The 12297-nt window shown below is 36.6% G+C and overlaps 1 protein-coding gene and 1 pseudogene across 1 annotated transcript in view; one reads left to right on the forward strand and one right to left on the reverse strand.

Annotated features, from left to right (window-relative positions):
* The window catches only part of CBFA2T2 (CBFA2/RUNX1 partner transcriptional co-repressor 2), a 141028-nt gene that overhangs the window by 74631 nt on the left and 54100 nt on the right, over window positions 1-12297 (reverse strand). The window lies entirely within an intron of this gene.
* LOC129070566 (ferritin light chain-like) lies at window positions 8224-8762 on the forward strand (annotated as a pseudogene).

The raw sequence follows: 12297 nt of genomic DNA on the forward strand, positions 1-12297 counted from the left end.
GGAAATATAGTTGCCAAGAATATATACATATGCATGACCCATGGACATGGACAACAGTGAAAGGACTGCCTGAGAGAGTAGGAGGGTCTGGGTGGAGATGAGCAAAGGGGAAAAAATTGGGACAACTGTAATAGCATAAACAATAAAATATAGTTTAAATAAAGAAAAGAAATTATGATAATGTTAAGATATAGAATAATCAAAATCTCAAAAAAGAAAAACACATGGTTAGAACACAAACCACTCAGTGGCAAGTGATTTTTAGTAAAAATGTGAAATCAATTCAATCAGGAAAGAAAAAATGTGAAATCAATTTCAATCAGAAAAATCACTATATTTTTAAATTTTTTATTTACTTATTTTTAGAGAGAGGGAAAGGAGGGAGAAAGAGGGAGAAACATTGATGTGAAAGAAATGTTGATCAGTTGCCTCTCGTATACGCCCTGACCAGGGACTAAACCGGCAACCTAGACATGTGCCCTGACCGGGAATTGAACCAGCGACCCCTTGCTTTGTGGATTGCCACCCAGCCTAAAGAGCCGTATCAGTCAAGGTGGGAAAGAATACCTTTTTAGCAATATTGCTGGAACTGAATATTCAAGTGAAAAAAGTTAATACTATGTCACTCCTTCCACAAAAACTAATTCAGGATGGATCATAGGCTAAAATTTAGAATCAGGAAGTTTCTACAAAACAGGAGAATATCTTCATGACCTCATATCAAACATAGAACTCTTGGACAGGTTACCACAAAAAGCACAACTATAAAATTTTTTTAAATTGATAAATTAGACTTTATGAAAATTAAGTTTTTCTGCACATCAAAATATGCCATTAAGAAAATGGACTTGGGAAAAAAATACAAAACACAAATAACCTAATTTATGAAAATGAGATACAAAGAGAGATTGTTGAGATGAAACAGATTAATGTAAAAAAAAAAAAAGATTGATCATATTAAGGAGGATAGAGAGCATATGGAACTCTCAATATATTGCTCGTGACCATAAAATGGTACAAGTGAATTGATTTCACTTTGGACTGCTGGGGAACTGTTTAACTCTTAAGACATATTATTTACCCAATGACTGAATAATCCCATCCCAAGAGAAATTAAAACATGTTCACAAAATCTACAGGAATGTTTACAGCAGCCTTATTCATAAGAGCTGAAAACTGGAAATAACCCAAATGCCCATCAACAGGTGATAACCTAAGTTACATCCATACAGAAGAATACTAAAACATTAAAAAGGAATTACATGTATAAAACTTAAAAACACAAAAACCAGACACTAAAGAATACACACTGTATGATTCCATTTATATGAAATAGAAATCCAGGGGGAGAAATGAAATATTGGTTGCAGGAGGTTAAGGAGAAATTTTCTGGTAAATTTAAGTATTCTAAATTTTGTTCAAGACTTTGTTCACAAAAGAGTAGACACTATGAAAATGCATTGGTTTAAACAAAACATCTGTGCATTTTATTTTACATTAATTATACCTATTTTTAAAAATCAGCACAAAAGGCTTCTACCACTTAATCCACTGCTCCCCTCTAAGGGTCGTTTCTGCATGTAGATGTTATGGTACCTTGTCAGCATGTGGAAATCTCTCAAGCTATCTCTGTACATGAGGCTACTCTGTAATAGCTATGAAAGGGTCTTCTTTCAGATCTTCTGTACAGCCAGTTTATGCCACCCTTCACATCTTGTAGTATTTTATCCTGAAGGGTGAGCTTGATAATCAGACCAGCACTCCTGCATCCTGACTGACCAACATTCACATCTAATCAATAACAGGCGTGGGAATGGTGCCAGGGTGGGCCTTATGCCAAAGTAACAATTTTGCTCCTATTCAAGAGCAAATATCCTTCTTAAGCTCCAAGTCATCCAAATAGAGAGAATGACATCTGGAAATTCACTACAATGCCATGTGTTTGGCCCCTTTGGATGATAGCTGTAGGCATTGCAAGCAGAGGGTTGCTGTGCCAGCCTCAGGGGACAATGCAGAATATAGCAACTCCACAACCTTGCAATGTGAAGAAAGTGCTAAAAGCGCAAAGGAAAAGTAGTAGCAAATGGGTATTAGCAGAATTCATTTAATATATTTCCCGTTATGGTTCTTTTTACAAATAAATAGGCATTGTTATCTTATTTCCATATTCAACTTAGACTCTAATCTCTCTTTCTATAGCCTTGCCTTCTCAACCCTTAACCACTTTTCTGGGATCTATTTTTTAAAAATTAATACTTCCATCCTGGCCAGTGTGGTTCAGTTGGTTGAGTGCTGTCCTGCAAATCAAGAGGTTGCATGTTTGATTCCCCATCAGGGTAAATACCTGGATTGCTGGTTCAGTCCCACATCTGGGTTGCGGGTTCAATCCCCGACCAGGGAGTTTACGAGAGGCAACTGATCAATGTTTCTTACATTAATGTTCCTCTCCCTCTTTCTCCTTCTTTTCCCCTCTCTCTAGAATCAAGAAAAAAAAAATACTCCCAAGAAAACTAATACTCAATATGAACAAATCCAATCACATAGTCTCCCTTAGAAAACATTACAAAATTTTAGAGATGTGGAAAAATTTTGAATTAGATGTACAAACACCAAAGTAGTCAGGTGTGAAGGAGGAAAGTGGGGTTGGGTTGGGAGGATATTTACTTTTGGTCTCATATTGTTGTTTCTGCAACTGTTTGCATTATTCTTACATTGTGATGTTTCATGTTACTTGTATATTATGCAGCCATAAATTCTAATGATGATTAAAAAATGACCAATTGATAACAAAGCTCTTCTTCAGATGTCCAGGAGCACTTTAGACCTTTCTTAATCCATGCTGGTGATGAAGCAGCTTTCCATTTTATTCAAGATTTGACTTGGGCAAGACTTTTTTGCTGGGAAGGGTAAGTCAGGAAGCAAGTATCATAATAACTACCATTACTCTCTATTTCCACTTATTTGTTTGTAAATTTTAACACTTATCTATTATGTGAAAAAAATGGTGCTAAGCACTCTTACACCAAGACAATGGTGTGAGACATTACTACTTTACCCAACCAGAAACTAAGGCTTATGGGAGTTAAAGTATGCCCAAGATAATGTAGCTAAAATGTGGCAACAGCTCTGCTGGACTCCATTACCTGTAACTATAGCAAAAGGAATCTAAATTGAATGATGCTGAAAGAGTGAATTATTATAGGACTCAGTGAGGTTTGTACAGTGTGACCAAGAATTTTAAAAAAAGATACTAATATTGATCATATTCTTGTATAGTTCATGTCTTTCTTCACAGATATGTATGTAAAAATCTATAGCTTAACTGGACCCTGGCGAAGTTAGAAGACTAACAAGTAGAAGCTACTATGTAGGAACCCACTTATGTCCTCAACGGACAACAAGAGAAATATCTGACAAAGCAGGCCCATTTTGTCAAATGAATAGGCTTGAGGAGTAAGAAAAAATAAACCGTGGGTTGAAAATGTTGGGTCCACATCAAGATCATCCTTTTCTTCCCAGTATGGCACCTCAAACTTAATAATCCAAAAAGTTTTCTTCATTACTTCCAAAAATTCAGGTACCTTTAGAAAGATGAGTAAATACTATGTATAGATACAAATATAAAGAGTCAACAGCTGCCATTGCTTATTGAAAAGATTATTTTAATAACAACACCCTAAAAGCATAACCAGGGATTTTACTGTTTTCCAAGAGAGGCTGAAGGATAGAGGCAGATCAAAACCAGCTAGAAAATAAAATCTCTTTGGCAAACATTTCAGTGACGTGATTAGCACCTACTCAATTCATCTGTTAAGATAGTGCAATCTTATTTTGGCATTAAACTAAAATTGGTATAGGGAAAATGGAACAAACATGGTAATAAATGAACTGGGAAAAGTACCAAGTATGGGATCTTATGGACAACTCCACCCAATATACAATGTAAGTCCTCGAGATGGAGTGCATTATAAGTTTGGAATGGTTTAACTTGCATTCTTCCTCCAAGCCCTGGGATTCTTCACAAGTATGAACAGAAATGTGAATATGCTGTAGCAAAAGGCTACAGCTGCAGCTTGCAGATGTCAGGCTGTTAGCTCTGTGATCAGCAACCATGCTGTCTGCTTTGCTGGCTCCCTCCTGGTCACTGCCTCATCAGTCAGCACTATGGCTGTAACCCAGCGATTTCCAACCAGTGTGCCGCAAGAATTTTTAAAACATGCAATACCTGATTATTTAGTCAGGGGCACTGACCTCTTTTCCCTTATACTGTCAAATAAAAAAAAATGACAACAGCCACACAGCAGCAGTCTGTTGTGAATGAATCACAATTATATCTATTTTTTGTCAGATCAGCAAAAAATATGTTTATTTTTTGGTGTGCCACAGAATTTTAGTAATTAGTTTAATGTGTGCCATAAGATGAAAAGGGTTGAAAACCACTGCTGTAACCAGAGGATGGAGAGAGGTTCTTCCTGTTGGGCAGCACCCTTTGTGATCAAACAAAGGAAAAAGACCTTATCTGGGAACTGATAGTCATCATAGAAATTCTCTTCAAGATGCTGTATTCTTGACTCTTAATGAAAAACCCTGAGTGGGAAAAATGCTGATATAATGATGTCTCAGTTTTCTCCATAAAAATAGAAATACTACCACCTGGTTTTTATTTCCTATCCCTGGGGGGCTATTATGAGGATAAAAAGCTTTGAAAATTAAAAGCATAATGCAAATATAAGACTATAATATAGTGGGGACTGAATCCAAACAACATAAATGGAATGTAGATGGGCACTTTGGCAGGGCAAATAACCATGTCTGCCATCAGAGCAAACTTCTAAGTTCCAGTATACACTTATATTATGAGGAGACCTCTGACAGAAACTAAGAGGCCCAAAGCCTATAAAATAAGCTGTGCCCTCCCCCTAAATTGCCCTGCCTTCCCTGTCTTAGGCACTTTGGAAACTCCTACGTTATGGTCTAACTCAAACCTCACCTTTTCATTAGCCCTCCCTGGCACTTAACTGCACCTTGACAGAATTAAACTCTCCCATTTATCCGCACTCATGGTCCCTCATAAACATCTGTACAATATCATTTGTCATATTGTACCACCTGTAATTTGTTCCTGGGCCCGTCTTTCTCCATTAGCCCAAGCGAGTTCCTTGAGCTCTTCAATTTTGTAACCATAGCATCTTCCTAGTGTATCTGATACATATGAGTTCACTATCTAAACTGCAATACAGAAAGGTTTCTTAACCTTCTCTGTTAAGAACTTTTCAAGCTGTGTGCTAAGGAACACTGGAAAGGTGTGAATGTTTACGACTATACCGAGATTACAGATTTCCTGATCCTGGGATGGCCAATCAGAACTTAGCAGTTTCTCTGTGTGCTGTGACATAAAAAGGTTGGAAAGCACTACATAAACCTGTAGTGAAAATTTGTTTTTAAAATACTAGACTAATAGAAAAATAGAATTAAATGCTATACTAATGGTGATATCAACTGAGGCAATCAAGAAAAAATACAATGAGTAGAATAACTGCTTCACATACTGTTCACTAGAAAATAAAGGTTTCAGAATATTGGCATCAGGTAAAGCATCATATCCTGAAAGAGAAAAATAACATTGCCACCTCCCATAGCAGTCAGCCCGTGCAAACACCATATGGTCTGCTAATTTAATCAAAAGAACCCCAGAATTTACTTTTTCATTCTGCAGATAGAAATGAAAATAAAGTTGCTAGAAATATTTTAGAAATTATTTCACCAAATGTCTAATAAAACACATACTGTACCCAAGTTTATTCACCATTTTTAAACCTCCCATTGAATTCATAAACACCCATTATAGGCTATATTAAAAACAACAATTGATAAGCTCATTCTTTTCATTTTCCTTTGTATTTTAAAACCAATCATTACTTTGTATCACCTCCCACCCCACCCTTTCTTCCCCCCACCGATGCCAGGGCAAGTTCAAGTTCTCAACAGACAAAATTCAGACCTTCATCTCTTACCCTGACTACAAGTAATCATCTCAAAATGGTCTCCTTGACTCTTAAAGATTGCTCCTTTGAAATTCACCTTTTGCCCAAATGTCAAGTCACATTTCCCTGTTTAAAAAAAGCATAAAGTAACAATAGCAGCAAAAACTGTAAGATGGAATACACTGTATAACCTAGACATTCACTACCTCTCCAATCTCATTATCCTCCACTTTGACCTCAAACTTTACTGGGACTCTTCTCTCCATCCCTTCCGGGCTAATATTTATTTACACATGAAAAACTGACCTGGGTATCATCTCTTCACAGGAACACTTTTCCTGATTCATTATGCTAGGACAAAAGACTCTTCTAGGTATGTGTTCTCTAACCAGATGAAAACAAGGTAAAAACCCAGAGTTTTTCCTTTTGGTTTTGTCTAAAATGTCTGTGCAGGGCTGAATGGATCCTTCTTAGGATCCTTCTTTAAATTCTTTGGGTACTGATCCTCTGCTGGTTTTAAGGGCTGTTTTTAAACGTCTTTTATTGTATGCCATCTCAAAACCCATTTGGATACAGGTGAATGTTAAAGTAAAAAAACTAAAAAGACCTTGCAAATTGTTTTTAGAGAAGAGTGTGTTTTTGTTATTAAATTAATGCCCTACAATATATGAATGTGTCACATGCAACTTTCCATGCCTTGCCAAGGTCTGTATTCAAATCTTAGTCAAAATTCTTTACTCTCTCACTTTGGTGATTTATGTTAAAAAAAGATGAATGCGACATCACAGGTAGAGTTAAAATTGTACCCTACAAGGAACTTTCATCCTCAATCTTTGTCATAATATATACTCAAAAGGTGAGAGGCACAATGTGCCACAAAAAGGTACTGAAACCTTTTATGTCCATCATCTCCTTGCACGCTCAAAATCACCTTTTCGGTAGAGACCCACCTTAGCTACCCTTTCTTTATACAACTGCCTCAGCTGGACATGGATCTTAAACTGTTTCCCTTTCTCCTTAGCACTTCCCATTTTTGTAACACAGTATCAAACATTTTAAATACATAAAAAATAATTTAGCTTACATAAATATATATGACTTATTAATCATCTTTACTATTTGTCTCCCCCCAAAGAATTAAAGTAGGGTCTTTGTTTTATTCACTCATATAGCGTCAATACCTACAACAGTACCTGGCACACAAGTGGGACTTAAATAATGTTAATGCTGTACCACTATCTAATCTACACACTTTATTCTAAAATTTATATGGAGAACACATTGAAAACACAGCCATCTATGAACCACGATATGGGCTCTCACCAGACATGGAAATTACTGGTACCTTGATCTTTGACTTCCCAGCCTCCAACACTGTTGAATCCCAATTACCAGCAGAGACAGAAAAAAGGTGGCAGGCACCAAGGAGATCACTTTAATTCAACACACCTTAGAAACAGTTCTACCAAAAATTGCAACAAATATTTATTAAGTACCTACCATGGAACAAAAACCAGGCTAGAGAGGAATGAATGCTTATGGACTATACTGAGATTACTGACTCCTGAGCCTGAGATGGCCAATCAGAATTTACCAGTTACTTTGTATCACCTCAATAATAACAAATACAGACAGGATCCCTCAGGAAGTTTACATACTGTTTAGGGCTGAGAGCAATGAAAATAGGTGGGGAAATACTGGTTGTCTTGACAGAAGACAGGAAACAGGTATGAAAAAGATTTTAATTCCTTCTAAATTTAGATTTTAATCTAAGAACTACAACAACAAAAAAAGCTCTGCGAGATTTTTGCAAAGAAGTGACAAAAACGTATGTTTCTAGAAAGATCACCCACATTCCACAGGAAGAATGGAATAGTGGGAAAAGATAGAAAGTAGATAGGTCAGTGAACAGGATTTTATGATAATCCAGGTAAGAGGAAGCACCAGTAGTACAGAAATGACATAGAAATGAATACAGTTTTAAAATATAAAAATAAAATAAAATTCATATGAAGAAGCAAAACTGAGAGGTGGAGTGCCCTCAGTGGTCCCCCAAACTGTCTCTTGCTTCCAAACAGTGTTTGGATGGAATGGACCCAGGGATGCCCCCTTCTCCTAGCCTCTGACCACCCTCTAACTTCTTTTCCAGTCACCACCGTCGGAACCACCTCAGCCATCCTCAGCCTCCAAGACCAGGCAACACTGTTTTTTGACCTTAACTCCTTACTGCTGAACAGCTATGATCTCCCAAATTTGTTAGAGTTATTCCACTGAGGAGAAGGCTGCTGTCAACCACCTGGTTAACCTGCATCTGTGGGCCTCCTACACCTACCTCTCTCTGGGCTTCTATTTTGACTGTGACAGTGTGGCTCTAGAGGGTGTGGACTGCTTCAGTGAGTTGGCCCAGGGCAGCATCTCTTAAAGATGCAAAACCAGCACAGTGGCTGCATTCTCTTCCAGGATGGACTGAAGCCCAAAACGAGTGGGGTAAAACTCAGGATGCCATGGAAGATGCCATGGAAGATGCCATGGCTGTTGAGAAGACCCTGAACCAGGCCCTTTTGGATCTGTATGCCCTGGGTTCTACTCACACAGACCCTCATCTCTGTGACTTCCTGGAGAACGACTTCCTGAATGAGGAGGTGAAACTCAAGATAGGCAACCACCTGACTAACCTCCACAGGCTGGCCAGCTCCCGTGGCTGCGGTGGGCGAGTACCTTTTTGAAACGCTTACCCTCCAGCTGACTAAGGAGCCTTTGGAGAGCAGAAGCCTTTGAGGGACCCCTCTGCATTCCCCTGGTGTCTGCCTTTAGCCTAACTCTCTCCCTGAAACCACTAGCCATCCTTTAAACTACCCTGGAGCCCTCTCCCATGCTTTGGACCAAATGAAAACAATAAAGCTTTTGCAGGGGGGAAAATAACTAAGAGGGTCTCCTAAGAAATGGAGAACCCTCGGCCATAAAAACAAAGTACTGATAATTGCAATAACATGGATGAATTTCAAATGTATTATGCTAAGTGAAAGAAGCCAGATACAAAAGGCTACATATGATTTATTTTTAAATAATTTTTTTCAGTTATAGTTGACATACAATATTGCATTAGTTACAGATGTACAACACAGTGATTAGACAATTTATACCTAATGAAGTGACATTCTGGACAAGGCAAAACTATAGGAACACAGGACAGGTAAGTGTTTGCCAGGGGCTGGTATAAGAGGGCATGGGGACCGACTACAAAGGGACTCAAGGGGGTGATGGAAATGTTCTCTATACCTTGATTTGGTGGTGGCTACATGACTGTACATTGTCAGATTTCATAAAATTATACACCTAATAGGGTGAATTTTACTGTATGCAAATTCTATCTCAATTAATCTAACTTTAAAAAAATGATTAAGGAGTTTTTAAAATAATGAGAACAGGACCCAGGCTTTCTTAAAGCATATATATAAAGGAATTAAATAAAATGCGTAAAAAGGCCAATGGACATTTTGAAGAACACGTCAGAGTTTAAAGAACAAAGGAGTATTAGAAGATACAGTTGAGCAAATCACCTAGAATGCAGTACAAAGACATGATGTAAAAAATACAAAAGGGTAAGAAACATGGAGAGTCGCTTAAAAGGGTCCAAGACAAATCTAAAACAAATCTAACACAAATTCTAGAAAGAGATAACAGAGCAAATGAGAGTAAAGAAAAGACACTACTAAAAGACATCACAGACGAGAATTTTTGGAGTATAGCAAGTCCTGAGCACGACAAACTGGAAGCCTTCACATTTCCAGAACAATAGAAATCACTACTCCCAAGGGCTCATGGAAAATAAACTTTACCCTCTAACCTCAGTTAATCATCATTCAAGTAAGAGTAGAAAAAACTTATTTTCAGACTAACAAAAAGAGCTTACCATTCACAGACTGTTTCTCTAAAAACCAGTAACAGCCCTGGTCAGGTAACTCAACTGGTTAGAGTGTTCTAATATGCCAAGGTTTTGGGTTTGATCCCCAGTGAGGGCAGATACAAGACCCATCCAATGAATATATCAATAAGTGGAACAACAAATAGATGTTTCACTTTCTCTCTCTCACACATATACAAAATCAATATATAAAAAAATTTTTTTAAATTGATGTTTCTCCCTCTCAAGAAAAAAAAGAACTACTAACTGAAATACTTTGTCAGGAAGGAAAATTTAACCTAATAGAAGGGAAAATTATAATAAAGATGAAATATGAGCAGATACTTTGATGTATATTGGTAAACCCACATTAATATTGGTTATAAAAATAATAGTAATTATTCTGTTAACTGTGTGATGAGTATAATAAAACACAAAGTGGAAATAAAATCCTAGATGGTAATAATAGAGAAGAAAAGTTACTGATTTTGAAGTGTTCTACAATTGCTATTAAAAAAAAAAAGAAGGGGGTATGTGCACTAACATTTTAGACTTTAAGTGTACATATTAAAATTTTAAGAATAACAATAAAAGTAAGGGAAATGTAACATTCAAACAAAAATAAATATAGAAAGCAATTTTTAATCTCCAAGGAAAAGAGGAAAGAAAGGAAGTAAAGGAAAAATTAAAAACCTAAAGTGATACTAGCAAGTCCAAATATAGAATCTTTGGATATAAATAGACCAGAGTTACCAAGTAAAAGAATATTTTTAAATTGAATTCAAACAAAATTCAAGTATTTGCTACTCTTAAGATTAATGTCTATTATCATAATGATACTAAAAGTTTAAGAAAAAATGATGAAAAAAGCAAATGGATAGGCAATATTAATATTAAAGAAAATAGGCTTTTATTTAAAAAGCTGTACTGGGGACAAAAAAGGCTCATTATCAAATGATAAAGGAGAAGTTCATTGAGAAAATTTAATAATCCTGAAAAAAGTATGTACCCAACAACATAGGCTCAAAAACAACATTTTGACAGAATTGCAAGAGAAATGGAAAACAAATATTCACAGCAAAAGGTTTTGACATACCTTTCTTAAAAACTGAGAAGACTGAAAAATTAGTATAGCTATAGCATATTTGAACAATAGAATCAATAAGCTTGATATATATGAAAATTTCATTATTAGGCAGTAAGATGAGATAGTTCTGGAACTAAACAGACAAATATGATTCAGATATAAATCTGGGAATCATCAGCATATAGATGTGGTTAAAGCCACAGGAAGATGAGATACAGTCAAAAGGTATTAAGCAATCATCTCTCAAACAGCAGAAAAAGTGGAGTATGGAATATCCTCTAATGCCTGTATGTCTATTTTCAAACTCACTCACTATTTTCATTTGTCCAGTACAATGTATATATTGATTTGTGTATTCAAAATGCTGAGAAAATAAAGTGGCAAATTAAAAAGAAATGAAGAAAGTTGAAGGAACTTCAAAAATATGTACTACAGTATTTGAAATTAACTAAAAAAAAAAAAAACCCCTACAAAATTTCCAAGACAAACCATTGATTCTCTTGGCCCCTCCTTCCAAACACTTTTAAAAGATCAGGTGTTAGAAATGGTTCCCTTGGTTGGAAAAACAAGGATTCATTTCAATTTTACTCACTCTCCAAAATAAAGATGGAAAATAACATTTCTAGATCCATTATACCAAGCCTGCTGTCCTCTCCTACTTTAGACACTACTGAAGACCAGGGCCAGAATGGACATTAGACAAGGGAGGTGCCTAAGGCGCAAATTTAAGTGTAGGGCTGACCAGGGAATGGGTGTCTCAAATTTTTCACCTAAGTACCTTATTTATCTTACCCGAGACCCAGCCCTGTAGAAGAATTTCTATCATTACTGTTATCTGTGCAATCAAAACATTCGAGGTCCTTTGCCATGCTTCTCTACTTGGGGCAACAGAAGACTGCTTGGTTGTTCCCATTTGAAAAACAGCAACAAAAACTACTGTTAGCCTCATCATAGCATTAGCCTCAGGAAAGGTATGGGGCAATTCATCTCATACCATTCCTGAGGCTGAATAGAAAATTAAGTCTCACGCTAGGCTGCAAACTCCTTTTCGTATTCAACTTTGTTTCCATAGTGCCTAGCATGATAGAATAAAGAACCATATTTCTTGTCAGACAGACCACTAAAGGAAAACTCTATTCTTCATGAGCATCAGAAAAACTAAAAACACATGTACACACACCTCAAGACAATAACAGCTTTAGCCACATGATGCTTACAATCAGTCCCAACTTTTACTAGTTCCCAACTCCAAATAAAAGCACATTTAATTTTTAGCCAGAAGACTCAGTTTTAAAACTTAGCTCTCCTGTTTTCTGACCTAA

Source organism: Pteronotus mesoamericanus, unplaced genomic scaffold (genome assembly GCF_021234165.1).
Source record: "Pteronotus mesoamericanus isolate MK-2021 breed Mesoamerican mustached bat unplaced genomic scaffold, CSHL_Meso_final contig_25, whole genome shotgun sequence".
Lineage (NCBI taxonomy): Eukaryota > Metazoa > Chordata > Mammalia > Chiroptera > Mormoopidae > Pteronotus > Pteronotus mesoamericanus.